General features: G+C 33.4%; 1 protein-coding gene across 7 annotated transcripts in view; it reads left to right on the top strand.

The window, feature by feature from the left end:
* Positions 1-247: 247 nt before the first annotated feature.
* The window catches only part of LOC149934416 (dopamine receptor 2-like), an 87,231-nt gene continuing 64,219 nt past the window's right edge, over positions 248-23,259 (top strand). For all 7 annotated transcript variants that reach the window (XM_090153158.1, XM_090153153.1, XM_090153152.1 and 4 more), the window contains exon 1: positions 248-545. The gene's annotated coding sequence lies outside the window, so the exon portion shown is untranslated. The remainder of the gene's footprint in view (positions 546-23,259) is intronic.

Here is a 23,259-nt window from a genome sequence, read left to right as displayed (position 1 = left end):
GCTGATCCCTTCCCCGGAGAATACGTACCTGATAAAATATTGGCAGCCGCTACTTTCATCCGCCTCGGAAAACTGTACCGGCCTAATTACGTATTTAGCACCACCGACGCTGACTAAAAGATAGCGTCGTTGTACGTTGCACGCGCCGTTTGCGCCGTTCCCCGCTGGGAGTCGCGTCGAGCGCGTTTCGCGGAGGCGTCTGGATGAAACTTTGAGCTCTCTTTCTCCTTCTGCGGAGTTACATTTGGAGCCGCGGACGCGTTGTCGGCGGAGAACTTTGCTCACGGATGGCGAAGCAGACGCTTGTTGGCCGGACAGCTCGCCCGAAATACGAGTAAAACGTCATAAATTCTTCGTGATAAAAGTCCCCAGTTCTCCCTTCAAAGTCGAATTCTTTCTCCCGCGGAACACGCCGGAATTTTAAATGTTGGATTAAAACGAAAGACGGTTTTGGCCATTCCGCTCCGGGACATCTGTTTAAATTTAAAAGTTTTCTGTTTTGGACTAATTCAAGTTGTACTTCGGCTCGCTTGCCACCGTTTTCAGTAAGTTGGTTTACTTTTTTTTTAAAGTTGTAAGTTCTTTTCGATTAGAGGGGATGGTATATTAATATTATTATTATTATTATTGTTATTATTATTTTATTATTAAAAGCTAAATTATTTTATTTAAATAACATTGAAAGCGAAATTATTTTATTTAAATAACATTAAAAGCGAAATTATTTCATTTAAATAACATTAGAAGCGAAATTATTTTATTTAAATAACATTAAAAGCGAAATTATTTTATTTAAATAACATTAAAAGTGAAATTATTATGTTTAAATAACATTAAAAGCGAAATTATTTCATTTAAATGACATTAAAAGCGAAATTATTTTATTTAAATAACATTAAAAGTGAAATTATTTCATTTAAATAACATAGAAGCGAAATTATTTTATTTAAATAACATTAAAAGCGAAATTATTTTATTTAAATAACATTAAAAGTGAAATTATTATGTTTAAATAACATTAAAAGCGAAATTATTTCATTTAAATGACATTAAAAGCGAAATAATTTTATTTAAATAACATTAAAGGCGAAATTATTTTATTTAAATAACATTAAAGGCGAAATTATTTTATTTAAATAACATTAAAGGCGAAATTATTTTATTTAAACAATATTAATTTCAACTGTAATTTAAATACTATTAATTTTAATTTTAATTTAAAAAGTATTAATTTTAATTTAAAACGTATTAATTTTAATTTAAAAAGTATTAATTTTAATTTAAAACGTATTAATTTTAATTTAAAAAATATTAATTTTAATTTAAAAAGTATTAATTTTAATTTAAGAAATATTAATTTTAATTTAAAAATTATTAATTTTAATTCAAAATATATTAATTTTAATTTAAAAAGTATTAATTTTAATTTAAGAAGTATGAATATTAATTTAAAAAGTAATAATTTCAATTTTAATTTAAATAGTAATAATTTTAATTTTAATTTAAATAGTATTAATTTTAATTTTAATTTAAATAGTATTAATTTTAATTTAAATTTAAATAGTATTTATTTCAATGGAAATTAAAGAGTAATATTCTATACATTTACATAAATAAGTAAGTTGATTTTAGTGTGAATAAAACCTATCTGTGTCTTATCATAAGACTACCAAGTTTGAAACGAATGGGATTTTCACGTTAGGCTAATGACTGGTCAAACTGGGTATATGAATCCATCTGGTGGTGAAAAACCGAAACTTACGCACAAATCCCCCAGTGCGGGCTACCGGAAACTGCTTCGTAGATGGCAGGGGTGCAGGGGATTGGCAGGATTTGCTCTTCTTCTCCGCCAGGTAGCGTAGATCCTGATTTTGATTTCTTCCACGCCGGTCTAGTGCCGAATACATGGGCCATTGTGCCCAATTCAAACTTAGGGGCCTTGATAGGTTTATGATCTTATATATATATATATATATATATCCTTGACAAAACTATAACTAGCAAATTACCTATTCACACGGATCTAACATTGTAAGTGGATCAGGTAGCTAAATGAATCAAATTTCACTATCAAGAAATAAATTTCTTAATCAAGGATTTAACTTCGAATAATTATTAATTCCCATAATAAAACTTCATCAAAATGGCCTGGAATCGAACCCAAGACCGTTGTATTTCCGTCCCAACACCAAGTGCTACCATTGGACTATCGAGACTAGGACCATACGGGTCAAACGTCCAACATATTGTGTACAATTTGAAGTACTCCAAGCTAATCTGACTCAACACCTAACTCTGGGGTTACTCGCGTTCATCGATCATTGATCGATTAAGGATCGATTACAGAATTATTACGAATTATCAACCGAGTTGATATAGTGTGTTAAGGCGACCAAGGAGTGATTACCGTAATTATTACAGTCATTTTACATCGCTTACCACAAGTGATCAGCCCGCACTCTATAGGAATTTTAAATTAAATTTATAATAATTACCTGTAATAGTAACTGTAAGGAGCTGTTGGCTCGCGTGTCATGAAGGGCTTACCACCACCCTCCTACGCGGGCTACCTGAATTAATGGCATTAAAGTTCGCTCGATGACTTAGACTTAAGATGGTGGCATGGCGCCTTAGGTATTCGCCTAGCTGATTATTATTATACGCATTGTAACCCGGCTACCGGAATTAAAGGCTTTAAAAGTCGCTCGATGACTCAGGCTTAAGGTGGTGAATTGGGTATTAGCCTAGCTGATTATTATTATTATTATTATTATTTTTTATTATTACTTTATTTTCAGCTTAAATTGGGTAAAATAACCACAATTTAAAATTTTTGTAACATTGGGTTACTCAATGCTGCTCCTGCAAACGGAGACTCAAAATTTCATCCAATTGTATCACGCCATCTAGTTTCTGTCGTAAGAACGTTTTCTTTATCTTTCGACAAAACAACTTTAATTAATTAGGTAAAAGTAAAATTTCACTCTCGATTTTAGATCGATTAACTTTTATAAAAAGACTGAAACCACCTTCGTTTTGGTCGTTAGTCTTAAGTTTTGTATTCGCCCAGAAAGCCTATAGGCCGAAGCGCCTAATAAAGCTTAGTTTCCCCTAAAAAAGGTCTCATCTAACTTTTTCGCTTTTAACTTAGAGCTTAATTCAATTAATTAACTATTACCAGGGGAAGGTTTTTTGTGTTTACGTTTCACCTATAACCTATTTAGTTTACTGAAATCTAATAATAATAATAATAATCAGCTAGGCTAATACCCAAGGCACCACCTTAGGCCTTAAACAGGTGACCGGGTTACATTGCGTAGGAGGGTGGTAGCAAGCCCTTCATGCCAGGCGAGCCAACAGCTCCCTACACTCAGTATTCCCGTTAACCTCTACTAGCTCCTTCAAATGGACATGTCAATTTTGGAAATTTTATCGCGCCATCTAGTATCTAAGAACGTTTTCTAAAAACGTCTATTAAATAGCGAGGGGTAAGTCACTCTCGGATGACCTGTACACCGAGTTCGCGTACTTAGTACTGTTAAAGGTACGGATTTTAAAGAGTTCACGAACTCTTATTAGCACAGTCAGAGGTACGACAGTGTACACCGAGTTCGCGGAGTGACTAACCCCTCGATTAATAGTTAGGGGGGAAAATAAAATTAGTTCGATCAAATTTTATAAGTTTAATTTAACGATTCAATTTTAAAACCAGCTCCCGACAGATGGCGTTACTATTTAAATTCAAATTATTTTTAAGTCTGGCGTAAGTAACGCTTCTCGTTTCTGTAAACTGGTAGAATAACACGTTCTCGGTTACCTAAATACGTTCGTACACCTAAAATACACGTATTATATCTCCGTCTTTAGGGATTTAAAGCACTAACTTTTCTATTAGGGTTGAATCACTCAACTATACCGCGTAGGAAGTTTTAATAGACCATAAACAAGTACAAACCCCACTAGCTCCTCACCCTGTGAAATAAAACCATGAGAAATTGGATTATAAATCTTTGGCGTGATAAAAAAAAACCTCGGCGTATAACAGGAGGTTAGTAGCTAAAAATGTATGCACCTCGGAAAAGTCCCGTTTTTTTAGTTCTTGGGTTTTAAATTTATAGTTTTTGATATCGGTTCGGTCCCTGAGAGTTGGTTTCTGTTCCTTTCAACCGCCTATATATCTCTTTTTTTTTTAAATAAAATCTGTTTTAAAGAAAAATACCGTTTTCCATAATCCTGTCTGCAATATTTCGCCGGTTATTTATAATAGTAAAATTGCCCTCGATTCGGTGTCTGGAATCTCATTTCCACTCGAGAAACACACTGTATTCTTTTTACTGCGAACTAAGTCGGATTAAAAAGGTTGTTTGGGTTTTCTCCGAAACGTTGTATATACGGCTTAAAACAAATTGAAAAGTTATTGGATTGTAAAATATAGTCTATTTATTTGGTTAGTTTCACTTTATTTAAAAAACAATATTAATAAATAATGATTAAATTTTAAAAATATATTCAATTATTCTAAAGGAAAATCAAAAAGGTTTATTTAGATATAAATAAAATTATTATAAAGATAGTAGCCTAGGTATTCTAAGGCAAATTCTATCTTGTTTATATAAATAAAAAATTAAGAAATATATTATTCTTATTTTAAGTTTTCTTTCTTAGGAAAAATTTGCACAGGTAAATCAAAAGACTTCTCAGATTTGCATATTTCCTACGAACCGTTCTAAAACTATAAGATAATCAAATCAATCCGGTATATCATTGGTTCTTTGAATGTTTGACCCTAAACCGACTACCAAATGGCGCTAAACCGACTGCCAAATGGCGCTAAACCGACTGCCAAATGGCGCTAAACCGACTGCCAAATGGCGCTAAACCGACTGCCAAATGGCGCTAAACCGACTGCCAAATGGCGCTAGATCGACTGCCAAACGTCGTTCCCCTTTAGGAGCTCTCTCCAAAGGGTTCGACTCCTTACCTACGTAGGTAGGGTGTCGGCTGGAGTTGCTACAGCATCCACTCTTAATCCCACTGCTGTGTGCGCAGTGGGGATTGGTCCACCCATTGCTGCACCTTCTGCTGGGTTGAGTGGCTTGCGTCTAAGGTGCGACCATCAGTAGTAGGGTTCTGCTACCCATGCTGGATTTGTCACCTGTCCGGGCTAGGGGGACGCTGGCGTAGGGCACTATAGTGATGATAGGCCTCCGGTGGTATGGTCTTTGTTACTAGGTACACCGGGCTATAAATTCTGACACACTGCCTAATGGCGCTAGACCGACTACCAAATGGCGCTAGACCGACTACCAAATGGCTCTAGACCGACTACCAAATGGCGCTAGACCGACTACCAAATGGCTCTAGACCGACTGCCAAATGGCGCTAGACAGACTGCCAAATGGCGCTAGACAGACTGCCAAATGGCGCTAGACAGACTGCCAAATGGCGCTAGACCGACTGCCAAATGGCGCTAGACAGACTGCCAAATGGCGCTAGACAGACTGCCAAATGGCGCTAGACCGACTGCCAAATGGCGCTAGACAGACTGCCAAATGGCGCTAGACAGACTGCCAAATGGCGCTAGACCGACTACCAAATGGCGCTAGACCGACTACCAAATGGCGCTAGAACGACTGCCTAACGGCGTCTGGCCGACTTCCTTTTTGATATTTTAACTGACTGAAAAATGACCACGTAAAGTCGTTTATATACAGTTGGTGTAGTCCCATGAACGGGAGTGAAACAATGAATTTGTTTCCGTCAATCGGAAAGCTCTCGAATCTAGGACATGGAATTTTATATTTTTTTGGGGTTTAGAAAAAGTAACCAATAAATCTCCATTAATAATATCTAACCCTAACATATTTAATTTATACGAATGTAACCTACTCGAGTTGAGAGAAATTTAAAAACATTTCCGGATTGAATATATGATATTTTTCGAAAAAATGGAGTACAGAAAAGAAGTTATTTAAAAAATATTTCAATATGTTTTATTAAATCGCAAAGTTTAAGTTTCACAGTTTTGCGCGCGATTTATTGGCAAATAAAATGCAGATGTAAGTCGGCCGTTGGTTGGGCTATAAATGTGTCATGTCTTTTACAAGCCACGACAACTATTACCATGTAAGGTCGGCGTTCGGACTCTAATTATTATTTGGGTCGACAAGTGGTCCAAAATGTTTGGTCGCCATACCGACTTTAAAAGCGACCAAAAACGTACTTACGCGGAAATATCTCAAAACAATTGGGACCAGGACCCAAAAGCGACTTTTCGACCAAAGCTCGACCCTAAATCGACTCTTTGTGCCACAGGGGCAGACATTTTTCCTTCCCCCACTAGTGCCGGGGGGGATTCTATCATGACGCCCACAGAACATCTCAGAATAGTCATTTTCCCTAAGTAGATATAAATGCATTATCGGTTTGTCTAAAGAAACAACAAAGAAATATCGTTATAGTATTTTTAGTTTTATTTCTTAGAAAACCTTTGTACAGATAAATCAATAGACTTTTGAGTTTATAAGCTCTAAGAATTTAAAAACGCGAAACTTATTTCCCCACCCCTTTAATCCTAAAACCTTTTTCGGTTTTGAGCTCGTGGGAAAACAGCTACAAGTAAATTTATATACAGAAATTATGCATTTTCAACCCCAATTTAACAGTCAATCCGTGGGGTAGCGGAGTCGTTAGCACTTTCGCTTCGCAGCTTCTGGCACTGAGTGAAAACTCCGAACAACTCCTTCCACGTTGAGTTTGCAAGTTAGCATAAGGGGCTTTCCCGTAACTTTCCACTTTCCATAAACTTACCACTTTCCATAAAAGCTTGTAGAGGTTACCCGAGGGGCTGATCACTCCCCGTAATCGGAGTACAAGCCTGTAGCTTTGACTTCACTAAAATGATTACGTAAGTGAGTACTACCAAAGGCTGTACTCATTTTCATATTTATGTGTACAGATTTTCAGAGAGTGGTTAGCCCCTCGAGGTTAACGGTAATAGTAATAGTTAGTGTTGGCTCGCGCGGCATGAAGGGCTTGCCACCACCCTCCTACTCAGCGTAGCCCGGCCACCGGAATAAAGGCATTAAAAATCACTCGATGTCTTGGCTATTAGTCTAGCTGATTATTATTCCTCAGTAATATAAAGAACGTATTTACGTTTCTGAGAACGTACGAGTCCAAAAGATACTACTCTGAAATTAGCAATGTAAATTGAAATAGTAAGGCTATCCATTATATATTTCCTTGAGTTAAATATATTATAGCAGGAATCCATACCTCTACTTGCAATGCTTATCCTGCCGTATCGCGTATGGTAAGGTAACTCTGACGGCTTTGGCCCCGCCTACAAGAGAAAAAATCCCCTCTGCGCTCGCTCCCCTCTCACCTTGTTGTTTGTTAAGTTAACGTAGTGACGTCAAAAAAACCGTCAGACACATCGAGACGAAAATTTGCCGCGATGAGAATTCCAAGTAGAGGTATGAATTCTTGATTATAGGTATATGATCGTATTTAGGTAACCGAGAACGTATGAGTCTATTAATTTACACAAAGAAGACCTACACCAAACTAAATGTAGGAATAGGCGCTAGCATAATTTCTTTAAGTCTTGTTCAACTTGTTAAAAAGTTCCGCGTGCTCTTTAATATTTTAGCGGAAAAGGCTCGCGTATTTTTTTCTATATTAGACAGCTCGCGCGAAATCGCTCGAGCCCGTTTACGCTAAAATATCAAGACGCGCGTGAAACGTTTTAAGAAGTTGAATAAGACATAAATAGAGTTTATGCTAGCGTCTACTCAAATTGAAACAGAACTTGTTTTAAAATACTTTCCCTTAACGCAATAACTGATAAATCTATTTTACTATTCATGAAATAAATGAATTAACACGTTAATTTAAGCGGTTATTATAGTAACACAAACTGAGTTAAAAGAGAAATCCATCTTTTTCGTAACTAATTCTTCAATTCTTTCAATGTTCTTACGACCGATATTAGATGACGCTATGCAATTGATAAAATAGTTGATTTCCGTTCGAGAAACGCTATTGAACATGAAAAATAGACTAGTACGTTCTCAGTAACCTAAATACGTTCAATGTAAATTAACATTTTCATTTTCCGAATTTGATTGAGAAGTCAGTTTCCCCTAAATATTTGCTTATCCGCGGTACAAATAAACTCAATGATATGTTCTGTTATTGTTATTACTTGACCTTATTTGCGTTAATAGTGCAATCCGTTTTACCTAACCAACTGCAAATAAATTGCAAAAGGCTAGTTAGAAATTAGTAGACATTTTAAGGTCGCAGGTAGCGAAGCTACGGCTTAAATCAATAGACAAGAAAAAAAGCCTACAAGCTTTTTAAAACACGGAATAAAAGTAGATGACAAATAAAAATGTAGAGAATATATAGATACTTCATATTTTTCATTTCGAAACTGTTCCTATAGTCAAAGACTATTTTCCTCCGCAATGGTAAAGTATACGAAGCGACTACCGCCTCTCAATAGACGATCCTATTGTCAATTTTTAGTTCCGTAAGAATAAGGCGAAAAAAAGGCGTATTATTGGGAAAGGGATGACGCACTGGGCTTGATAAATGGTCTCAATTTCGGCGCGTTTCAAACCTTTCTGACTAAAAGTTTTTATTATTTTTGGGGGCTCTTTTTTTTTGGACGCTGGAATTGTTTAGATATGTTTTTTCTTTGATTATTATTTTGCTCTTGTTGTGAAAAGGATATCTTACCGTTACGAAGTCGTCACCCAATATACGCTTCCAACGTAGAACCAGCGTGACCGTACCCGATCACCCCGCTTGATTTCGATGTAACATAATATCGTTTATCGAGGACAACTGTTATCAAGGCAAGAGGAATCAATATTTTGACTCCAGTTGTTTTTTTGGGGGGGGGGGGGAAGGCTTTAAATGGCCATCTTTTTACGCTCTACCACTCACCCATATTTTTTTACTTAAAAATATATTCCGGGTTGGATCTTCGTGTTTATCTAGCCTCATATGCGGCCCATTTTAAGCTTCTTAATCATTCTTCTTTTCAAGCAGGGATGGAACTAATGGATCTGCTATTTTTAGATTCATTTCTTAATTCTTTTACTGGTCCTAAAAATAAATATGAAATTGTCTCATTGTTTCAATAGCTAAATATGAAAATATCTCAGTGTTTCGATAGATAAATATGAAATTATCTCAGTGTTTCAATAGATAATTATGAAATTATCTCAGTGTTTCAATAGATAATTATGAAATTATCTCAGTGATTCAATAGATAATTATGAAATTATCTCAGTGATTCAATAGAGAATTATAAAATTATCTCAGTGTTTCAATAGATAATTATGAAATTATCTCAAGTGTTTCAATAGATTAATATGAAATTATCTAGATGAATATGAAATTATCTCAATGTTTCAATTGATAAATATGTATTTATTTCAATTTTTCAATGGAGAAATATGAAGTTATCTCAATCTTTTAATAGCTTATTATGAAATTATTTCATGGTTTCAATATCTAATTATGAAATTATCTCAATGTTGTAATAGCTTAATTTGAAGTTATCTCAGTGTTTCAATAGCTAAATTTGAAGTTATCTCGATGTGTTATTTTGAATTTTTTAATTGAAATCTGACATGCTTGTAGCATCTTCAAGATATTCCTTTGATATTTTAAGCTCTGTGAATTTGTATTTAAATTAAATATTTAAATCTAAAGCGGAATCAAAACCGAAGGGTTAGTAGAAAATTATTTGATTTGATTCTTGGAAATATAATAGTCTGAAAACTTTAGAAACGATTTTTTGACGGTGTATTCTATTTTACATTTCATTTAATATCGCTTTATCGCGTAACATATTTTCTTTAGTCTCATTGGAATTAAAGCTCTAGTTAGTTGTTCAACAATCCATAGCGTTTTTAATTTGTTCATTATTTGGATATAAATTTAAAAGCGCCAATCTTAAATCATACTCAAGCCAACATGTATCCGTTGTTGTGTGGTAGAACGCTTACCTGTCGTGCAGGAGGGCGTGGGTTCGAATTTAACCCAATACTAACGCGAATTGAAAAAAATATTATACAACAAAAATAGGGCACTTTAGGAAAAAGCTTTTCCCTAATTCCAAAAAACTGCGAACGCAGTGATTACACTTTGCCCCGAAAATGCGTACGTGTTCGCAGCCCAGACAGACAGACACGGTGATTTCACTTTAAAAATACGGACAACTTTTCGATCGTACGGGCATAGTGCATTTAATTTAATGATAATTCCTAAAAATTACTGTGACTAGGATAATTTGATTCCTTTGCCGGTTTGGTCGAGCGTTTCAATGAAAATGTGTTTTGCGAAAATTATGTTAATCAACCAAGTTGGGCTCAAAATCGATAAATATTTCCTCTGGTGACGAAGAGATGTTTTCAAATAATCAATTTTATGTTCTAATTCAATAATTCTTCATCATTTTTCTATAGTACGAGTTGCTTTTTTACCTAAACCTTGTTTTCAAAATTTAAACAAGCAACCGAATTCGATTACATTTCCAATAATCGTTACCAGGAGGCACTAATTCAATATTTTGAGTCAGACCTATTTTATAAGCTACATATGTTAATTATTATATTTTTTTTTAAGAAAAATGCGTTGTTATTTTCCTCATAATACATAATATATGAACACAGTATAATTAAGTATATTCAAATAATATTTTTCCAAAGTCCGAGTTAGGTCGTAAGCCTTGCCAAAAATTCGTCTGCTTTTTAACAGTTACTCTGCTCTTACAAACCAAACTACTACAGCCATCAAATAATTTTGTCTGTAATCACGCACTCTCGTGGTTACTGGAGACTAGACCCTATGCTCTAGGGCATAATTTTAGCACCTAGTGAAAAAATCGAAATGTGCTCGAAGATGTTCCGATAATATACTTATCTTTGTTAAATTGTAAATGCTTATCTGTGTTTATATTAAACAAGAAGTATATTAAATATCGCTTACGAGAGTAATAATTGAATCAAATTATAGCCCTTGGTGAATGGTGATAGGCCCAATTTGGACCTAGTTTCAGACAAAACAATGGGTTATTAAAGAGATTAAGCAAAGCGCTCTAAAAGCTAGAACGACCTCGTAGAGAGTTACTCATTTTGTACGGTTTGTTTTTCGCGTTCATACTAAGGAATCGAATATTTTATAACTTCAAGACGACGCATTATTTTTGCGGGGATTATATCACATTTGGTATAATATTTATAATCAAGAATAGGAAATACTATGTCGAGGCTTCATGGTCGATTTTACGTCACCAGGGTGTTTTTAAATGGTGTGTGAAGAAATAATGTTTAAGTACCAGATTTGCGTGAGGTGACGATTGGGAGCAATGCTCCAGATAGTCATTCTCATTCACAGTTGAATGCGTTCTTGCTCATAGAGTTGGAAATGAAATACTGAAATCGTCTAAATCTAAATCCAGGGGCAGCTCACTTCGATAATTACGTTTGCACCCTTGATCGATTAAATCCGATTGAATCATGCTTGAGATGATTAAATGGATTATATCACGATTAAAATGATTAATTCACGGTTAAGCTGATTAATTCACGATTAAGCTGATTTAATCACGATTAAGAGGATTAATTCACGATTAAGATGATTAAATCGTGACTAAAAAATATATTCCAAAAATTAGATCGTGATTAAATTGATTAACTTGTGATTTAATCAAGTTTAAAGGTTAACTTGTGATTTAATCAAGATGAAAAGATTAACTTGTGACATAAGTTAATTTATGCTTGTGATTAAAACGATTAGGTTATGAATTTATAAATATTAAAACGATTAACTTTAATTTAAATAACTTATGATTTAATAGAGATTAAAACGATTAACTTTAATTTAAATAACTTATGATTTAATAAAGATTAAAACGATTAACTTTAATTTAAATAACTTTTGATTTAATAGAGATTAAAACGATTAACTTTAATTTAAATAACTTATGATTTAATAAAGATTAAAACGATTAACTTGTGAATTAATCAAGATTAAAAGATTAACTTGTGATTTAATCAAGATTAAAACGATTAACTTATGATTTTATAAAGATCAAAACGATTACCTTTAATTTAAATAACTTATGATTTAATAAAGATTAAAACGATTAACTTTAATTTAAATAACTTATGATTTAATAAAGATTAAAAGATTAACTTGTGATGTAATCAAGATTAAAGATTAACTTGTGATTTAATCAAGATTAAAACGATTAACTTGTGATTTAATCAAGATTAAAAGATTAACTTGTGATTTAATCAAGATTAAAACGATTAACTTGTGATTTAATCAAAATTAAAAGATTAACTTGTGATTTAATCAGGATTAAAACGATTAACTTGTGATGTAATCAAGATTAAAGATTAACTTGTGATTTAATCAAGATTAAAACGATTAACTTGTGATTTAATCAAGATTAAAAGATTAACTTGTGATTTAATCAAGATTAAAGATTAACTTGTGATTTAATCAAGATTAAAACGATTAACTTGTGATTTAATCAAGATTAAAAGATTAACTTGTGATTTAATCAAGATTAAAAGATTAACTTGTGATTTAATCAAGATTAAAACAATTAACTTGTGATTTAATCAAGATTAAAAGATTAACTTGTGATTTAATCAAGATTAAAAGATTAACTTGTGATTTAATCAAGATTAAAACGATTAACTTGTGATTTAATCAAGATTAAAAGATTAACTTGTGATGTAATCAAGATTAAAGATTAACTTGTGATTTAATCAAGATTAAAACGATTAACTTGTGATTTAATCAAAATTAAAAGATTAACTTGTGATTTAATCAGGATTAAAACGATTAACTTGTGATGTAATCAAGATTAAAGATTAACTTGTGATTTAATCAAGATTAAAACGATTAACTTGTGATTTAATCAAGATTAAAAGATTAACTTGTGATTTAATCAAGATTAAAGATTAACTTGTGATTTAATCAAGATTAAAACGATTAACTTGTGATTTAATCAAGATTAAAAGATTAACTTGTGATTTAATCAAGATTAAAACGATTAACTTGTGATTTAATCAAGATTAAAAGATTAACTTGTGATTTAATCAAGATTAAAGATTAACTTGTGATTTAATCAAGATTAAAACGATTAACTTGTGATTTAATCAAGATTAAAAGATTAACTTGTGATTTAATCAAGATTAAAACGATTAACTTGTGATTTAATCAAGATTAAAACAATTAACTTGTGATTTAATCAAGATTAAAAGATTAACTTGTGATTTAATCAAGATTAAAAGATTAACTTGTGATTTAATCAAGATTAAAACAATTAACTTGTGATTTAAATCAGGATTAAAACAATTAACTTGTGATTTAAATCAGGATTAAAAAGGTTAAATTAAGATTAAAATGTTAAATCGTGATTAAATCGGATAAAACAATTCATCGTGATTAACACGATTTAATGCATTGAATCGGATTCAATCCGATGAAGTATGCACCCGAAAAAGGAGGGATCAGCCCCTCGATCTAAGCGCTCCAAAGACTTCGAAATTAGCCCGAGTTTCAAATGACTGATCAACACGGGTACTCGAAGACCAAATGTGCTTTTGGGCAGCGCTCACAGCGACGCAAACGACGCGTTTTAGTATCGTTCAAACTTCTATTTAAATCGTGGTGTACCCTGGTTTTTTCAGCTATTTTTTTCACTCGTTGAAATTCTTTTGAATCGTAAAGAGTTTTCGGTAGCAGTTGATATGAAAGCACGCTTAACATATTTTACGAACGTCTAGATTAATTAATTAATTTTTAATTTATTGATGTCTGTAGTTGTCAATACAAAAATACTTTGGTGATACATCACCCCCGATCCACAGAAGCAAACGCTTGATCGTGGTGGGGGTTTCAATTAAATATTCATTTTTACCTTTAGAAAGAAACGGTAGTTATACATGTTATAATAAATTATTCTAAATAGGTGATTATGAAAAAGAATTGCGCGCAGAGTCTCACGGGAGTTGGTTATTTTTTGACAAAGCGTCGGCTGCTTAAATTCGTCTGCACCTACCGAGGCCCGCGGTCGTCCGCGTTTAGTAAAAAGTACCAACCATGGATTGATTGTTTGAAAAGTTAGTATTTTTCTAAAATTATTAAAAATACTTAAAGTTAACAAATTTATTATATATTATCTTATTTCTTAAAGTTCTAGACCAAGTATTAATAAAGAAACAAGCCCAATTTTAATAGAAGACACAAGGTTATATTTACATACATGTTTCCATTATTCCTGAAAATGAATTAAAATCAATTTGGATGGAATTTAAAAATATTTCATTTAATAAATCAATTACCTTAATTTAACGACTTTGCAAACTTCTCTCAAAACGAAAAATGAAAAATCCTTTCGATTGAACAATGAAATAATAGAAATCTCGCTAACCCTTGCTCAACTAGCCAGACGAATTTACAAAAAGGGCCAATTTTGATACTTTCAACTTGGTAGTACTTAACCAAATCACGTGACCACCGATATTTTTCATAATCACCTATTGGTATATACATTACATTCTATTATTATTTTTCCGTACATTAGACATAACTACAGATACAATTTCAAAAATATTACATTAATTAGAAAAAATTTAAGATACTCCCGACGTTTTCGATCAAACGTCTAGAGCTCAATCTTTCTATTACGGTTTCTCGTTGATTAAAAATTGATCGTCCTTATACGGAACCTTTCGTAGTAAATGTTCGAGTCGAGCTCATGCCTTAAAACAGTCATTCGCGTTTTATAATGTCCAAATAGTGGTTTTATCTAAGCTATAAAAGCGAAAAATTTAACTTCGGAGGCTCGATGCGGCTTCCAATGGGGGCCATTTTCCCCTCGAAGCTTCATCTTTTCCGCCAGTATTACACCTCTAACGAAATAAATGTACAAATTACACTGCGTAGGGATATATTTATAACCCCTATTGTCCCAGTACAATAGTTAATAATAGTTATAATAGTTGTCTCTCTATAAAACATATTAAAAATTTATGATAGAACATTTTCCGATTTATATTTCAAACGCAAAGTGTTGTTGAGGACACAAATTATAAAGAATATATTCAAGTGAACAGAGAATACGTAGTGTGGTTTTATTTAAAGAATTCACGAAAGCGTATAAACGGTTATTCTCTGTCCACCTGAATACATTTGAGATATGATATAATGGTAGCACGCTAACACCCCCATTTGATTACTTCCCTTTCTCGCAAACGGAGATAAAATTGCTTTTTAGCCTATATGGCTGTTTTTCTGATTTATTTTCGAAATTTGACGACGACGCGCCGAACGATAACTGGCGAAATACATTGAAAGCGATTCGCTTTATTGGAAAAACCAGCGATTAAAAAGAATCGTAAAATTCAGCGGCGTCGGTAACGATATATTTTGCAACGTACATTATCTAGCTTTCTATTGCTAATATGTTTTCCGTTAAAATCCGTACAAGGTGATACTGGTAACCACGATCACACGACGGGCTCGGTAAAAAGTTTTAAACTACCGCTATTGGAAACTATTTCACCGCTAGTTTCATCCAAGTCGGTCACAACAATTATTTTTCTTCGGGAGAGCCTTCTACAATGGTTTGCTACAGCAGGTTACACTACGACGAAATAGGAAGCGTGTATTACGGTAGTGACGTCCAAACCCTTTTGTTTTCTTCGTGTATCCTGGTTTATGTTAAAATTTTACGAGTTCTTTATCTGACATAACTTTCCTCGAAACTTGTATTGAAATTTAATAGTCATTCATTAAAAAACTAATCTTTAAAGGGACTATTTATATCGTTTAAATATGATTTTAAATTATCGAGATAAAACTTTTGATTGTAATTATTTTCTAATAGTTGATTTTATAAAATTAAAAGTGGTCTGGCCCAAATTGTTAAAATTTAGCTTTTACGTCACGAGACCCAGCTTTATTAGTGTATTCTTCGCGCGAGAGATTCGCACGCGCGCTAGAAAAAGCTATTATCCTCGTGACTGTAGCTCGCGCTCGTAGGCTTGTCAAAGTAAGAGACTGTGACGTAAGAGCCACATTTAAACAAGGAGGCCACGTTAGTTTATAAAAAGAACTATTTAAACACACCAAGTATTAATTCTAACGTGAAGATACCAGCAACGGTTATTTAATTGACGGCTTTTAAAATTCATTTTGCGCGTGAAAATACCTCTACATGTTATGGTCAAAAAAGCACGCAAAGAAGGCTGTGTGCCCAAGACATGTACCTGTAGTGTCGCGCGCTAAAACGTCATTTCAAAATCCGTCAATTATGAATAAATTAAAACAATGGTAACCGGACCGTTAAATTTATTAAGAAAAATGCAGTATTTAGGCAGATTGAACGAAAAACTTTAATAGTTCTCTATTTTAATTTTGAAAACATTTAACTTTGTTAGGCTGCGTTTGATTCTGTACCCATGTCCTTTTTAGCACAGGTAGGTCGATCGGGACCCACAAGTTTGTCATTTCCTATTTTAGTGCTATGTGGCGATTTTCGACTTTAAATCTACATACTTTTTAAAATTAAAACCGATTTGCTTGAAAATTATATTTTCAGTTAGTACTGATCATTTGTGAACTAAGTTTTCGGTTGCATTATGAAATTTTAATTTTAAGTGAGATTTCTGGCCAATTCGCGGGACCTCATAACCCGCGTACTCACTACTGTGAATTAATTGAATTTCGTACCAATTGATACAGGCGCCATCTAACTCCAAAAACATTTACGTTTCGCTACTTTAATTCTAAAACCAGGTATCTCGAAAAATTCGGTTGGTCTTAAAATTAATTTAAATGAACGTGTTTGCGTTTCGCTCCTTATTTCCAAAACTAGGTAACTCAAAAACTAGGTAATTCTAAAAATTAGGTGTGTCTAAAAATTCATTTAAATTAAGGTGTTCGCGTAACTCGAAAAATTCATTTTCGATAAAATTCCACTTAGGTTTACATGATGATTCAAATTTAAATTTAATATTTAAAATATATTTAATACATGGAGGGGATTGTGTGTACTTAAATGTCCGTGAAATCTTGTTTGATTTATAATTCCCCTTTTGGCCATTTATTTTCTTTTAATGTATAGTTCCTTTTAGCGCGTTCATTTGGCGTGTGTTAAAACCTTTTTAAATTCTTTAATTTATTAGTCTTAATTTTGCAAACCACCTCGGAGGCATATTTTACCAAAGTACTGCGTTTTTTCTTATTAAAATTAATGGTCCTATTACCATTAATTTACTTTATTCGAGTACTAATTCTGTCAACAAAGTCAGATTTCATATTAAAATTATGTGTAGTTGGAAATCAATTTGTTTTTTTTTTTTAGTTTAGATCCGAGTTAGTTTTTTGGTAGCCTATATCTTTACAACGATTTAGAAAGATTTAGACCCAAAAAAAACGTCAATCTGAATCAAAAACACCGTGTACACAGTGATTTAACAAAATAAAAAAAAAACAGTCATTTTAATCCAACTATAGAATTTTCAGTTGCTTTTACGTAACGTTATCGTTTATCAATAAACATTAAGTCGTTTGGGGGAGAAAACCCAATTTAATAAGTCCTCGTTACCCGGGTTTTTGGTGCGAGGCGCTTTGACGGTTAGGTGTTGGAGATAGAATGTAATTACGTTCAATTAATTTCACTCTCGGGCCACATATTGATTAACGTTAATCTTGCCCAGCAACGGACATGAAACCTTGGAAAGGGCAGCTTCTCCCAGAACACCAACGTATCGCGTGTCGAACACTTCTACAGGCGCTGGTAGGCCAGAAATAGACCAAACTGACTTTTTAAATTGCGTTTAGTTTAATAAATTTACAATATTTAATTTCAATATTAAATAATTTATTATAACCAGAAGTAAATTATACATTTCTTACGTTAGAAGTTTCCATCACTCCCGAATAGTGTTCCTATTATTCGCTGATTTTTCAAAACTTGGAGACATTCAAAGTTAACCGACCTTCTACTTCAAATGAGGGCCATTTTTTATACAGGATTAGTGTCTTTAAACGACTTTAAAGGGTTAAAAATTATCGTCAAAATAGTGGTTCCAACTGATCAGATTATTCGGCTCCTAATATGCAAATAATTTAAGATACGCTCTATACATGCATTATGATCAATATCAAATGATCTGATAATATCTGAACGTTAATGCGGATATCTGATATATTATTAATAACAATTATTTCCGCAGAAACTCTTATCTAAGAATCTGTTTGAGTCATAAGTAAAATAACTAACTCTTATTACGCCAGAGTGGTTCATTAATATAAATAGTAATACTAATCTGAATATTATCTGATTGACTGAAAAATAGAAAACGTCATAGACTACTAAAACCCTGATTTTATGTAATAATAGAATCTTATTTTCCAACTTTAGGCAAATATTCGAAGCAAAGAAGCATCTGAAACACGGATGGTCAATTATTTTACTTATGGTAAAGCATGGACAGTAAATTAAGAGGACAGGTTTTCGATAGCCTTCCACAGTGCATTTTATTTCTCCCCACGTATCAATCAGCTCGAGAGACTCCGAGGTAGTCTTGCAAGGTCGTTTGTACCACGTGATATTAAAATTTCAAAATGGCAATCTAATGCGGTTGATATTGTTACGTAATTGTTTGCGCTTTATATTTTAGTAATTTTTAATTTGGGTTTTTTAATTCAATAAAAACTATCAACTGATATTTAGTATATCATATTTAATCTATAAAAACGGGAAAAAATACCTTTTGGCGTAAAAATGTACTTCATGTTTATCGTTTTTCTTTTTTCGAACAGTATCGTCCACTCTTGGCGATACTTGTTTTTTGCAAATAGCCTTGGACGACTCCCTTAGTGTGATTGGTTTACGGGGGCTAAAAACCAGGCTTTTTACCGATCCTTTAAAATCTACTATCCATGGGTAAAGCACGTACACTAATGAAGCTTATCTTTCTTTATAACGTCAACGGAGTTCTAAAATATTACCCGTTCTTGGGCCAAAACTTTCCGTATTGTCTAGAGTTCCAACGACGTCACAGCTCCAGTATCCAATCGCGAACGTTTTATGACCTATAAGCCCCCGTTGTATTAGAATCTTTAAAAGTTTCGGAAAAGACTCGCGTTCAACAACAACAAAAGTGAAAAGAGAGACCCTCTAAATTGGGTTCATTTCTTCATTCGAAGTTTGGCCTTTGATGCCGCAAAAAGAGCAAGACAGATTGTTTACTTTCTTAAAGCGGAGAGAGCGAAACGAGCGTAGCTTTCTTGGAAGCTGCCAGCTGAAAAAAATTCAATTTAGTTTGGGTTTTAATACTTGACAGATTTGTACGATATTTTGTACATTAGTATAGAACTTAATGTCGCGAGTGTCATGATTTAATGAGATTGAAGATAAATTCGGAAACCAATTTTTAATTAAATTATTGTCTTACTGCACCTTTTACGTCACTGTATCTTGCTTATACTTTTTATTAATTTAATTTTATTTAATAATAAACATAATAATCAGCTACGCTAATACCCAAGGCACCACCTTAGGCACAAGTCATCTAGCAACTTTTATTGCCATTAATTCAGGTGGCCTGGTTACAAACAGTGCGTCGGAGGGTGGTGGCAAGCCTTTCATGCCACGCGAGCCAACAATTTCCTACACTCACTATTACCGTTAACCTCAACAAGTTTTTATATATTTTCTAGAAATATCTATCCATATGTCTATTGAATTAAAAAACGTATTGCCCATGGTTTGATTTTCTAATTACAAAATCCACTACAATCCCAACTAAAATACAAAATGTGCTTCATTTGATCTAATTATAAAGTATGAAATGAAAGTTTATTCCGATTTTATCAAGATTATTTGATCCAAACAGAGTAGGATTTTTCTGGATTCCAGTTGGATCCAAATTTCGACATCAAGTCATTTTCGGCAGAGGTTGCTCGCTTTCTAGATTGGAAAGATTAAGAAGGTCGAGATTCGATATTTGAAGGTGGAGAGATTGCAAATTTTGAAAGTCGAGATCACCATTTTGAAGGTCGAGAGATCGAAAATTTGAAGGTCGAGGCATTGACCAAATTTCGCCCATTTTGGCGTCCGTTTTTACCTTTCCGATTTTTGACAAAATAGCGAACTACGCTTCAGTTTAGGGAAACCTGATAAAAAAATGAAGCCGGTATTGTTTGTCAGGGCCTGCCGTGATTAATTTGGACCCCGGAGATGGGGCCCGAAACCTCTCAACTCTGTCCTTTTTTGTCTCCCAACACGCGCATTTATCACTTCCGTCCGTTTGTGTCTGTCTCCCAGCGGCAAGTATCCTAGAGCGTTTCCTAGAGCGCTTCCTAGAGCATGGCCGTAGCAAAAGTGCCGGGACACGCGATTCGAGAGTTCTTTCTCGGCTGTCTAAGTAACGTACGAGAAGAAATGCGTTTTTAATGACCCGGACATTAATAACAGAAGAAGCCACGACGATGTTGGATAATGTACTTATATTTCGCTGATTGTCTGCGCCGTATTTCCGTTTTGGCTCGCCATCAAAAGACTCTTTTCGGGGGAAATATATCGTTCTGATATTTTGTACTTTTCCGAGGAGCAATTATTCAGTCCATTCACAGTCACATTTCTTTCCATATTTTATTATTTTTCTCATTTTTAATATTATTTCTATTTTTCCTATTTTTACATTTTAAAATTTTCTCTATTTCTCTATTTTCCTATTTTCCGCATTTTCCCTATTTCCCCCTTTTTCTATTTTCCATATTTCCGCTATTTCCCCCATTTCTTTATTTTCCATATTTTCGTATTTTCTCCATTTCTCTATTTTTCATATTTCCCTTATTTCCCCAATTTTTATATTTTCCATATTTCCCCAATTTTTTATGTATTCCCCTATTTCCTATTTTCCCAAGTTTTCTATTTTCCACATTTCCCCTATTTTCCTATTTCCTATTGTCCATATATTTTCCATTTGTCTATTTTCCATGTTTCTCATATTTTCCCAATTTTTTATTTTATGTATTCCCCTATTTCCTATTTTTCCCAGTTTTCTAATTTCCGCATTTCCCCTATTTTCCTATTTCCTATTGTCCATATATTTACCATTTTTATATTTTCCGTGTTTCTCATATTTCCTCAATTTTTTATTTTCCATATTTACCCCATTTTATATTTATCCTATTTTCCCTATTTTCTCTTTTCTATATTTCCCCTTTTTCCTCTTTTCCATATTTCCCTTGTTTTCCCCATTTTCTATTTTCACTATTCCTCTATTTTACTATTTCCCCCATTTTTCTATTTTCTATATTTCCCCTAAATTTACTTTTTAATCGTTCTTTTGTCTGTCGCTATTTTTGTAATAATAAAATTGAGATAAGGCAATCATCTTTTGATATTTTTCAAATTGTCCACTTGCAAACTTATAAAACCGGTCTAATTTTCTATTTTTACAATCTGAAAAACTGACCTATACCCCTTAATAACTTATTGAATCTGTTATTTGAACGAAGGTTTGCTTTTTAAAAGAAAGATGAAAAGGTCCTATAATGTCAGAATAATTTCTTTTATATTTTACTGTATTTTTCAAAAAATAAGTTTTATTATTTCGTCGAAATTTAGTTCAATGATATCCCGGAAAATTAGTTTTATAATTTCCCGGTAAATTAGTTTTATAATTTCCCGGTAAATTAGTTTAATAATTTCCTGGAAAGTTAGTTTAATAATTTCCTGGAAAATTCCTTTATAATTTCCGCGAAAATTAGTTAAATAATTTCCTGGAAAATCCCTTTATAATTTCCCGGCAAATTAGTTTAATAATTTCCTGGAAAATTAGTTTTATAATTTCCCGGCAAATTAGTTTAATAATTTCCCGGTAAATTAGTTTAATAATTTCCCGAAAACTTCCTTTTATAATTTCCCGAAAACTTCCTTTTATAATTTTCCGAAAACTTCCTTTTATAATTTTCCGAAAACTTCCTTTTATAATTTTCCGAAAACTTCCTATTATAATTTTCCGAAAACTTCCTTTTATAATTTTCCGAAAACTTCCTATTATAATTTTCCGAAAACTTCCTTTAATAATTTTCCGAAAACTTCCATTTACAATTTCCCGAAAACTTCCTTTTATAATTTTCCGGAAAATTTTAGAATATTACTTTTCAATATAAGGTAAATTTCCATTAATATTAATTTTTCTTTAATAGTTTTCCTGTCACGTTGTTAGTAATTTCCAGTGGTCACACTGTTTTATCTTCTAGGATTTTCTGTAATCCCTCTCCATGCGATGGCGCTACGCTACATTGATCCGACTATAAATTTTCAACATAATAAACTCGCGAATATTAAAGAAATTTCGAAGTTAAACGCGCGTGAAATAAATTGAGAAATTTCGCCAATAAAAAAATCAGGTCTTCTCTTTCTCATAGTCTATTTTTTATCTAAAGAAAGTAAAACATCATTAAATTCAGAACGTGGAAGCTTTGAGGCTCGCGAATCACTTTTGAGCCGAGTTTATAGTAGAGCTCAGTGGGGGGGGCAGCGGGTTTCCGGTATACGTCAAAAAAAAAGAAAATGAAATTTAAAAAAGAAATATCACGATTACGTCGAAACCCACCGATAAGCGAAAAAGTTCGAAAATTGATTGGCCCGTCTTCAATTTTCCCCCGAAAACTTCAAAAAATCCTTCACTCATTCCTTCGCACCAAAATTCCCCCTCTAAATATATATAAAAAAACGATTCTGGAAACTTTTTCAAAACTTTTGATTAAACCTTGTCTAGCCTTAGATCCCGGATTTTCACGGCGAAAAGACCAGGAAGAAGATATCCCCCGTCGGCCCTTGTGGTCATAATTTCGGACCGATCTTCGCGGAGGGCTTTTATGCCTTTTCTTTGAACTGGGGGATTGCGCCCTGAGATAAGCGCCCTTCCAAAACTTAATGAGCGGAAAGTTCCCGTCAGATAATAAAAGGAACAGTTAGGCTTCGTCATCCCGATTATCATCCGATGCCCGCTCCCGAGTCTGCTGATTTCGTTTAAGCTCTTGGGGGGGGGCTTCGCTACCCCCCCAACCACCGTACATTTGGCCCGTAAAGTCAATCAACGTTGAAACTTTACAAGTATCATTCTGGTGGCCCTACTTTCGAGATTTCAATGGCGTTTCTTCTTTGTTTGGGAATTTAAATTTATTTGA

The sequence above is a fragment of the Leiobunum rupestre genome, chromosome 7 (genome assembly GCF_980474605.1).
Source record: "Leiobunum rupestre chromosome 7, qqLeiRupe1.1.hap1, whole genome shotgun sequence".
NCBI classification, from domain to species: Eukaryota; Metazoa; Arthropoda; class Arachnida; order Opiliones; family Sclerosomatidae; genus Leiobunum; species Leiobunum rupestre.
The sequence above is the reverse complement of the archived record's forward strand: the minus strand, read 5'-3'. Positions and strand labels throughout refer to the sequence as shown.